A 10,296-nucleotide genomic window follows, 5' to 3' on the forward strand; every position below is an offset into this window, starting at 1 on the left:
GTTACTTAGGATTACTTTGGTTACAAAATGCAGAAAGAAAATTGAATCGAAGTGCCGGAAAGAGCTAGGCTCGCCTCGTCTCCTGAGGATTTCTGCTTGTTTCAGGCGTGGGGTAATCTGGTGGCTTCCCAGAGCCACTCTGTGCCCTGTTTTACGCAAGGTCACCTTACGGAGCTGGCTCTCTTCTTGGCTTCAGGATGCTCCAAGCAGATCCTGGGACTACATGTTACTTATTTACCCGTGGATTAAAGAGCAAGTATCATTGTCCCTGAATTTCCAGGAAAAAAAAAGTCAAGGTTTCACCATGATCCCACCAGCGAGGGGCTTCTGCCGGGCTTTGAACTGTGTTCACGGGAGTGGAACTTACTGGCTCGGCTAACCTGGACCGTGTCACCTACTCAAAGTACTGGTCAGCACGAGAGAGAAGAGCAGGCCTCCCAAACGCACGGGACTTCGACCGCAGGGCTCAGGCGTGCCGACGACGGGGCGAGCTCGGCCAGTGGGCTGTGAGTGGGAGCGATGCGTGTGCTCTTCCAGGCACGCCGCGGGGCCCGAGCGCTGTCCCCCAGCTCTCCCTCCTGCTCTGCCCGCACTGACCCGGGTAGGGTCCACCCTGAGTGAAAACGGCCCTTCTCTGTGCCAGGCCACCGAGATCTGAGGGCTAACCCGTGCCTCAACGAATTCACCCTATGCCGACCAATTTGGATTCCCAGATGAGAATTCATAGCTATCGAGGGAAATCGAATCTGAAAGCCGGAAACATCCGTTTTCTGAGGAGCCGTCCGTGGCTGATGCCGAAGACCCCGCTTCTCCGGCCTCCGGGAGAGCTGGCGTGCCATGGGAAAGGCGAGGCCGGGGCCGGCGACCGTCTGCGCAGGTCAGTCCATCTCCTTGAGCTCAGGAGTTGAGTTCACACTCCCAGAAGAAGGACATTCCCAGGCACTGTGGAGAGCTGTCGTGATCCTTCAGCGAGGTCGTGGAGAAATGCCTAGGTCAGGTGATAAGCGGCTCTCAGGAACTGACACCTGCTGTGCTGTGCTGGATGTGAGCGGTGAGCCGGGCGGGGCCGTGAAAGCCAGCTCAGCTCAGCGGTGCTGGCTGCGCCCCCTCCCCGCTCCGTCCAGCACCTTCCCACCTTGCATTCCCCGTAGAGAAAGTCACATTCTAAAAGCCGGTGTCACTCTGCGTGAGGTCCCGTGCAGAATGATGTGTTGGTAGAGGGAAATCTCGGGCAGAGGCGAGACATCGCAGAGGCGTTTGAACGGTCCTGGGCCTGCGAGGCGGGGACCCTGTCTGAATAGGGACGATGAGTCGGAGCGATCTGAGACAGAAATGATGGGAAGGGAGATTACAGCTGTTCAGGCCAAAAAGGTATAATTGAGTCAAAGGGAGAAAGAGCTGGAAATAGCAGCGGTGCATTTCCAGACTGGACTCACCACCTGCTGGCTGGCCCTTCGCTATCCTCCAGTAAACAGACAAACCCTATCGCTCTCCCAGGGCAGCCCGATGGCTCAGAGCAGGGTTTCGGAAGCCAGACCGACAACCCGGTCAGCACCCCACCTCGCCACACGGCGGCCGTCAGACGAGTAGACCCCATAGACGCCCAGGCCCCATTTATAAAACTGTGACAAAGACGCACCCACCCCGCGGGTTCCTGCAGTGGCTCCGTGAGCGAATGTCCTTCGGGCTCTCGGCAGACAGCGCACGTGGTGCGTGGTGAATGCTGACCGTCGTCGCGGCGACACCAGCAGCATCGCCGCCATCGTCATTCTCTGTCTGGACTATGGCAACAGTTCTTAGTCGCTCAGGCTAAAACCTCACGCGGGAAACCTCCCTCCGCCCACAGGAAGCCTGAGGGACACTCCCGCAGAGCGTCGCTGGCTTTTTCAAGAACCAGCTGCATCACGATGGCTTGTTCCTGAAGCACAGCCCACTTAAGCTCAGGACGCTCCAAGCGTGGATCTGTGCAGCTCGGAACACTTCCCGCATGTGCTCCGCGTCCGGCCCCGACGCGGCGGGTCGCTGGGAGGAGTGGGCTGTGACCGCCCTGCACGCGGGCCTCGGGCTCCTACAGACCAGATCCCGCTTCCACGAGCCAGCCACGTCCTTCTGACCACTCATTCCTCCCTGTCCCTCACGGGGCTAACAGCGACCGCCCCACGGGATGGAAGGGGGGGTGGGGCATGCGGGCAGACCCCGGGCCCGGCGCCACACGAAGGCGGCGAGAATGCATCTCTCTCGCCCCTTTGGTGTTCCATCAAGGTCGTGTGTCGGCAGCGTCCCAACTTCGGGTCACCCAAACCCTGAGATTCCTATCCTTTAACTTCCATCCAAGTTAAGATAAAAAAACATTAGATGGAAAATGGACCGGGCCAAGTATCCACCTCTCCAGTGTCCCAGGAGGGACAGTACGGGCTGACACCGAACCATCAGAGCATATTACTTGCGTTCAAGCGTTCACGCCCTTAGAAAAAGAAGAGGCCTAGCTCTTCCCCTGTTTCTGCACCTCGCCCGTGGGAGAGGTCCTGCCGGGCACCTGGCCAGCGGCCTCTGTTGGTGACCTGCTTCGTGAGTCAACTTACAAGAGCCCGTGAGGTCAGCTTGGCTGGCTCAGTGCAGGGAGCTCCCTGTGGCCCAGGAGGGACAGTACGGGCTGACACCGAACCATCAGAGCATATTACTTGCGTTCAAGCGCTGCTGTTTTCCTGGGAGCCTCACGTCGCTGGCTCCGTCAGCCCCAGAACGGAGCCAGGTCTTGCTGGCACGCTTGGCAGGATGTCGTGCTTCAGACTCGTTCTTTGGGGAGGAAAAGCCTCTTCTTCTTGGAAACCGATACGTTTACTCACTGTTGTTTCGTAGCCCAGCTCTCAGCTTCCCTGTTTTGTGGGGAAAAAATGCCGGTGCGTATGACACCTTCACACTGCGATTCCTCTTCTGTCTTAAAGCTGTGGCAGATGTAGAGACACCTTTCTCAACCGGAGGAAGGAGCGGAGCTGTAATTCAGAGAAGCCGCGCCGTGAGCACGGTGCCGAGGCTGCCAGCCACTCCTTCGAGCTGAACCGAGCCAGCGGTCCAGGGACAGGGGACAGAAAAGGAGTGTGTTGGCTCGCTCTGTTCTTCAGATTCCTCCGTGTCTAGAATGTTGCAAGTTCTCGACACGTGATGCTATGGACTGTATCGCTGGGACCGTTTTGGAAACTGAGTTATGCCATCCTTAAGACTAAGGACGAGACGGTAGGAAGACCAAACCCTTTCACCAAATGCCAGATCGTGTTCTGTGGTCCTAAGGTCAGAAGATATTCTTGTGTGTAAAAAAAAAAATGTGAAAAAGTTAACTACTCATAACGACAAAGCTTTGATGGAAAATCTGAATTGTGCATAAAGATAGTTCCTTTCTGTACGGGATGAGAAGGGAAAAAAAATGATGCTTTTTGAATACAGCACTTACTGGAAAACAAGAATTAAAGAAAACACTGTAACCCTTATTATAGGCTTATCCGTGCCCGTAATAGCTGAGCTAGCTCTATGACACTTTAATTGCCCAAAGCGTGAGAATTGAGACTATGTTATATCTTATCTATGTTATATCTTATCAAGTGCACAGCACTTGAGTTCTGTTTTGGAAGAAGAAAAATTCCAAAATTTCGAAGCCTAAATTTGGTTTAAAATCATAGTTTGGTTTATGCTGTTCTATAATTTAATAAATTGTATGGTTAATGCCTCTAAACTACAAAATGTATGTCCATTTTAATCTAATTCAATTAACATGATATTGGGCACACAATCTCAAATATTCATTAGTTTAGTATAAAAAAATAACACTTAAAATACTTTAAGACATCTAGAATAGGCAAATTCCTAGAGACAGTAAATTAAAGGTTACTAGGGGCGCAGAGGAGGGAGACTGGGTGGTTTTGCTTAATGGGTGTGGAATTTCTGCCTGGGGCGATCAAAAGGTTTTGGGACAACTTAGCCGTGATAATTGTACAACACCTTGAATGTAATTAATGCACTTAATTGTACACCTAAAATAGTTAAATGACAGTTTTATTATGTATTTTACACACTAAAATAAAAATAAATCATTTAAGATGCAAAATAAATAAGAATGATTTAAAAACTAGAATGCCTACTCTAAGCATTATAGCACTATATTTTCTTTTAGAAATTTTGGCCTCTGTCATATGACCAAAAATAAGTATTAGAAAACAAAGATCAACTTAGTCATGTTTTTTAATATTGCTTATAAAACACAACCGAATTTGCTCAGAAACAATTACAACCAGTAAGGAAATTAATTTAACAGTTATAAATAAATATATGAAATTCATATGCTTTTCTGTATTACCAATTATTTTTAGAAAGCATATGGGGTTAAAATGATCTTACATAAATTGTAAAAAAAAATATGAAATTCCTTTGAATGAACCCCATAAAATTATGCAAAATCTACATGAATACTATTAAGGTTTTCTAAGGAATTTAATTAAAAACAAGAAAAATTGAAGAGATATATGTTTCTAATGGAAAGATTCAATAGTAAAGATGATAATTTCCCCCAAATTATTCTCCAAATGTATTGGAATTTATATCAAACTGCTAGGCATGTTTTTTTAACCTGATGGAATTGTTTTAAAAAGTTTGTCTGAAAATATTTATGGTTAAGGATAATCAAGAAAATATTGAGAAAGAATGAGGAGATCTTCATGAATTTTGCTATATTAAAGCATTCTTATAATCATGAAGAATAATATTTTTAGGGAAACATGCAAAGTGTAGTTATAATTTTTTTAAGAGCAGTGTAAAAAGTATGTTTTTTTTAGCGGAATAAAATCCTATGTTTACATATGCCTATGGAAAAGGTAGTATCTACTGTTAGCATCTGAATATCAGTATTTTCTCTGTTTACATTTTATTCTATAAGATTATAGTGGAAATATTCTTTATAACGTACTTCTTTACTCACCTCTATCTTATAAACATTTTCCTATTATTAAAATATTTTTTTATTCGAAGACTTTAATAACTTCATAATTTTCTATTGTATGAATATACTAGACTTTACTTAAATAAGCCATTGATTTTGAAACATTTAGATTATTTCTAATTATAAATAAAAATACTTATACCATGCTTTCCTATAAACTTTTCTGTACAGCTGTGTATAATTCCTAAGACTAAATGCCCAAAAGTAAAATTGCTGTGTCAAGTGTTTTATGCATATCGCTATAGAAAGATTGTGATGGTTTATAAAAAGGAATCTTTGAGAGTGCCTCTTTTCCCAAACCTGTTTCCACATTGCTTATTAAATTTTTAAAAAACTTTTGTTAATATGATATTCAAAACTATAAAGTAGTACTTTATTTCATTTGATTATCAGTGAAGTCGAAGATTCTAGAATAGTAACTATTCATTTGTATTTAATAATTCATGTATTATCTGGTCATATTCTTTGCTCCTCTTTTAATTAAAAGATTCAATCTTTTTTTCTTTTTTTTTCTTCTTTTTTTTTTTTTAAGGCGAGGCAACCAAGGGTTAAGAATAATCAAGAATAATCAAGGAAACCAAGGGTTGCCTCGCCTTAAAAAAAAAAAAAAAAAAAAAAAGAATAAGATTGCAAGGACCTTGTCATCTTCTAATCCCTTATTTTTTTATTTTTTTATACCTACAGCACCTGGTCTTCCTAGTAGAAGATTCAATCTTTTATTGGTTTGTGATAGCTATTTGTGTATCAAAGATATTAACATGTGTAGCATATGTGAAAAATATCTTTGGAAATTTATTGTTGGCTTTTGCGTTGTTTGGTGTTTCTAGTTTTAAAAGAAGTAGAAATATTTCCATTTTTCCTGATTCCACAGTAGTGAATCATATCTAATAGTAGAAAATGTTCTCACTTTGCAAAAATTATAGCAAGAATGGATTTATGCTTGAGAAAATCGTACATCTACTTATAACAATCTAAGATGAATAAGTTTTACCATTTTGACTTTAAATTATACTTCCCTTATTCTGCAACAATTTCTATATATCTGGAAGCTCTGTCTTGTTGATTATACTTGAAGGCAGTAAGAGGTACAATAGAAATCCAATTTTCTGAATAGAAAATTTCCACTAGTTGATCTATAATGTCAATAGATTTCTCATGTAAGACCTTTTTTGAAACCTTAAATCTTGAGTTCAAAGTCCTCACTTGATATCTTGACAATAGCTTTCAGGGCCATCAACACGAGAATAAACACATTTCTTCTCTTTCAAGCTACAGAATCATATTCTCTTTATATCTGTTAACACACTTTTTCAAAAGAAAATAACTTTGTTTTTCTTTAAAAAGAAAACTTTTTTATTTAATTCTACTGAGACATGAGAACAAAAGACTTCCAACTTAATGTCATATCTTAATTCTCTGAGAATAAGGAAGGAAAATAGAGAAACTGAAGTGGAAACGGGCAACGTAAAAAAATCCGCTTGGATGAAGTTCAGGGGCTTTCATAGTGCGCACCCTGGCCTTGCATCAGAGGGCTGCGGAGGTGTTAGAGCCATCCCCTCGTCATCGAGGAGGACTCAGGCTTCCATTTTAGATGTCATTAGGAGGAACAGTTTCATGTTTTACTTCTCAGTTAATGTCGATCCAATAGCATCACAACCGTGTTAATTCAATAGGGGTTCCAGTGAAAAAAATAATTATTTCCTAATAGCTGTGATTACTGTCCAAGGCGAGAGAGCTAATTAATTTATCCCCAAATGATCAACTATACGTATATGCATAAACTCAATCAACAAAGTTTGATGTTATTATTAATCGTATCTATGAAAAATTTACTACTTAATATATTCTATACTGCAAAAATTCTAACATTCATAGTAGATGAGCATACTCTAGCCTGTTTTATTTCAAGTTTTGGCATGCACGCCCTGAAAGAACACTGTGGTAAGCCAGCAGTCAGTAGCCACCATGACTACCAAAATCTCTGCAGTCACCAGATGGGCTCTACCCGTGCCGAGGTACCCATGTCTTCTAATATCTTCAATAGTTCTTCTATTTGTGATTTTACAGTGTCAACAGAAAGGCTATCTTGGAAAAACAAACTCACAAAATGTGATGAGAATTATATATACTCTATTATACATTTATCTGAATATATTAAAAGAATAAAAGTAACACACTCATGTAGTTGTGTTTCAATGTCTAATCTTTCTTCACTATGCAGTTTGTAAAACATTCAGCTGGATGTGGCTTTAAGTCCTTTCTGGGACGTGGGATGAGAGAGGGATGAAGAGAGAGAAAAGGCAGAACCCTAGAGTCTTAAACATCCGATTCTGTTTGGTCGATGAGGACAAACTTGACCTAGGGACCTTTCAGCTCAGGGGTAAAAAAGTACTACAGCCTCGTCCTCCTTTCATACATCTACATCCATCTGCATACTTCTTCCCACCACTTCTAATGATCTCAAGAAAACTATAAACACAATGATAAAACCACTTAGGAGACTATTCCCGTGCTACATGGGGCTTTGGTTACATATCACTAAGTAGAACTTTATCCATATGAGCTTAGAGCAGAGCTTGTGGTAAAAGGAAGACTCCTTTATCAAAGAGGGGACAGTCCCCAGCATGCTGTTCCTGCTCCTGGAACACTCTTTGCCTACATAACATCTACTCATCTCTTGGGTCTGTCCCTGAGTCTGGGAGCCTTCCCTACTGTCAAGACTGGGCCGAATGCCTCTTTTGCTTAGCCATTTGAATGCCCTGTCCTTTACGTGAATACTCATCACACTTGTATTTGTTCAGTATCTTCTTCCATCCTATAAGTCCCAGGGGAGTGAGTAATATATTTATCTTGTTCAATTCTGTATTTCCTATTCCTAAAATAATGACTGATATATAATACATTCCCAATAAACATTTGATGAGTGAGGATTAAGTAAACTAGGAAATGTGAAGTACTCAGTTTAATTCCTGGCACGTAGAGATGCTCGGTGCATGTTAGCTGGTGGTGTATGAGCCATCACAGACCTGTGTGGTCCTGAAGCCTAAACATGCTGCCTGTAACCCTCAGGACAACTCTTCTGCAGGCTCCAAGGTCTCTTCTGTTGAACTGACCTGGTCCATAGGCAGGATTTGATAACCTCTGGCTTCCGGAAAAGACAAAACAAATTTTAGATTGGATAAGACAGGAAGAAGGGCCCTCACTCCTGGCCGTGAGATCCTCTGCGTGCCCTTTTCCCTCTCCACTCCCCGTGGTACTCCGATAGTCTGCTGTGAAATAGGTCATTACTACAGCTTTTTAGCTAAATTATAGCAGCCTATTTTTAGCTGTTTTTCAGAATATACAGTATGGCCTGCAGTGTATCGCAACGTTGTATTAGCGAGCCATCGTGCAATCAGATTCCACAGTTATAGTAGGTCGGTTCCCTGAGTTAAAACTGAGCCATCTCTATTCATCATATTTGTATTTACTTTTAAACCAAACAAGAGCGTAGACCGAACTGCACTAGATGTCGTGGGGCTGCCTGAGGTGCTGCCGTACCCTGAACCCCGACCCCTTACCCCCATTTTGTTGCTAGAAGGAATGAAATGGACCGCATTTTAGTGTTTTAAAACTTGTTTGTGATTCCAGAGGAAATAGTTGCAAAACCACTAAATGATACCTTATAGTCTTGGATTCGTAATTGAGAATTACAGTTTGGTTCAAATTTATCCTAAGTGTCACCTTTGTGACTGGCTAGTGTGTACTTTATTACGTTGAAAATGAAGTCAGGGCGACTCTGAACTTTTTGAGCAGGCGGCGAGGTCATCAGGTGTGCTCTAAGAAGGTCCACCCAGCAGCAGCGCGAGAAGACGGGTTGCGGCCAGGTGGAAAGGGGGAGGGGCATCTGCTTGGAGGACGTGACAGGCCCAGGGAAGGGGTTCCGAGGGCCAGAACCGGAGGGGTGATAAGAATGGAGGTCCATGACCGAAAGAGCGAGGGAGAGGGTGGAGGCCCAGTACCAAGGAGTGGAGGTGACGATGTGGATCCCAGGGGAGGCGGGGTGGGGACGGGGAGGAGAACAGAAATCTAACGATACTACAGAAACAGGACAAAATGACTTTGCAACACGAGGAACGTGAGGGATGAGAGACAGATCTTGACCCTGGGCGGCTGGGAACCTGGTTGTATCATTACTAAATGTGAGGGACGTGGGACAAACAGAAAGTTTATGAGGGAAACTTATTCTTGGAAGAAACTGAACTTAATGTGCTAGCAAAATCCACTATTGGGGATGTGGCTGGATTTCAGGAATGATGCTGGCGGGGCCCGCCTCGCAGACATATTGACGTGGCTCATTTGATAGACTGGTTCCTTTTGTCCCTCCGTAGATGAAATGTACTTTAAGGCCAGAGTCAGTCTTTCTTTTTAGAAGGTAGACCGCCTCACAAACAAGAACCTTTGGCTTTGTCATGGAATAGTCTGAGGCTTCGCCGTTATCCGTCACCACCTTTGAGCATCTTCTGTAAAGGATGCTTTATGTAGCTCTTCTATTAAAGTCTTGGGGCTTTTAGTCATCTTGGAAAGGAAATAATGGGTTCCCATGATTGAGGAAACTGGGGTAAGAAAGTGTGGGGCAGTTGGCCAAGTTCATACAGCCAGTTATTGTACTGGTTTCTGCCCCTCTGAATTCTCCACGCTGGAAGGTGCAGGCGGGGGACACCAGGTAACTTACTGTCTCCTGTCTCTTGCACAGCTTGTTGTTGACCTTCAGAAGTATTCTTTAAAACTATTTGTATTTCTTCACACTCTTGTAGTTATTTGCTGTTGATACCTTTCAAAGTTCTAAGTATTTAAATTTTTGCTTTTCATCTCTACATTCTTGAGAGTCGAAGCATAGTCAGTTTATGTTCACTTCTACCAAGAACAGTCTTGGTGTTTGTCACCACACCACTCCCAGGCCCCCTTTTCCAAATAATGGTTTGTTTTAAGAATACCATGGATTGTCAACTGTAAGGGACTGTTAGATAAAAGTTTATCTGTTGTCAGCCTTCACGGGGTCCTTCAACTCGGACGACACTAGCTTACACTGCCCCTTCGGTAAAGCACGACAAGCTGCTCTCTCAGGGTTGGTGAGGAATCAGCCCCGGTCGAGAGACCAAATAATCCCCCAGCGAGGCCTTGTTTGTGGCAGTAAGGGACACAGCGTACCGTTCGGAGCTGTCGTAACAAAGGCTCATCCCATCGGTGAGCCCCGACAGACTACAGTTTAATTAAATGGTCCACGTGTGGATTCGCCTCATAGTCGCAGACACTAATGCTTTTGACTT

At 43.6% G+C, this 10,296-nt stretch overlaps 1 protein-coding gene across 2 annotated transcripts in view; it reads left to right on the forward strand.

Annotated features, from left to right (window-relative positions):
* Window positions 1–10,296, forward strand: part of PACRG (parkin coregulated) — a 432,512-nt gene that overhangs the window by 230,384 nt on the left and 191,832 nt on the right. The window lies entirely within an intron of this gene.

The sequence above is a fragment of the Pteropus alecto genome, unplaced genomic scaffold (assembly GCF_000325575.1).
Source record: "Pteropus alecto unplaced genomic scaffold, ASM32557v1 scaffold195, whole genome shotgun sequence".
NCBI lineage: Eukaryota > Metazoa > Chordata > Mammalia > Chiroptera > Pteropodidae > Pteropus > Pteropus alecto.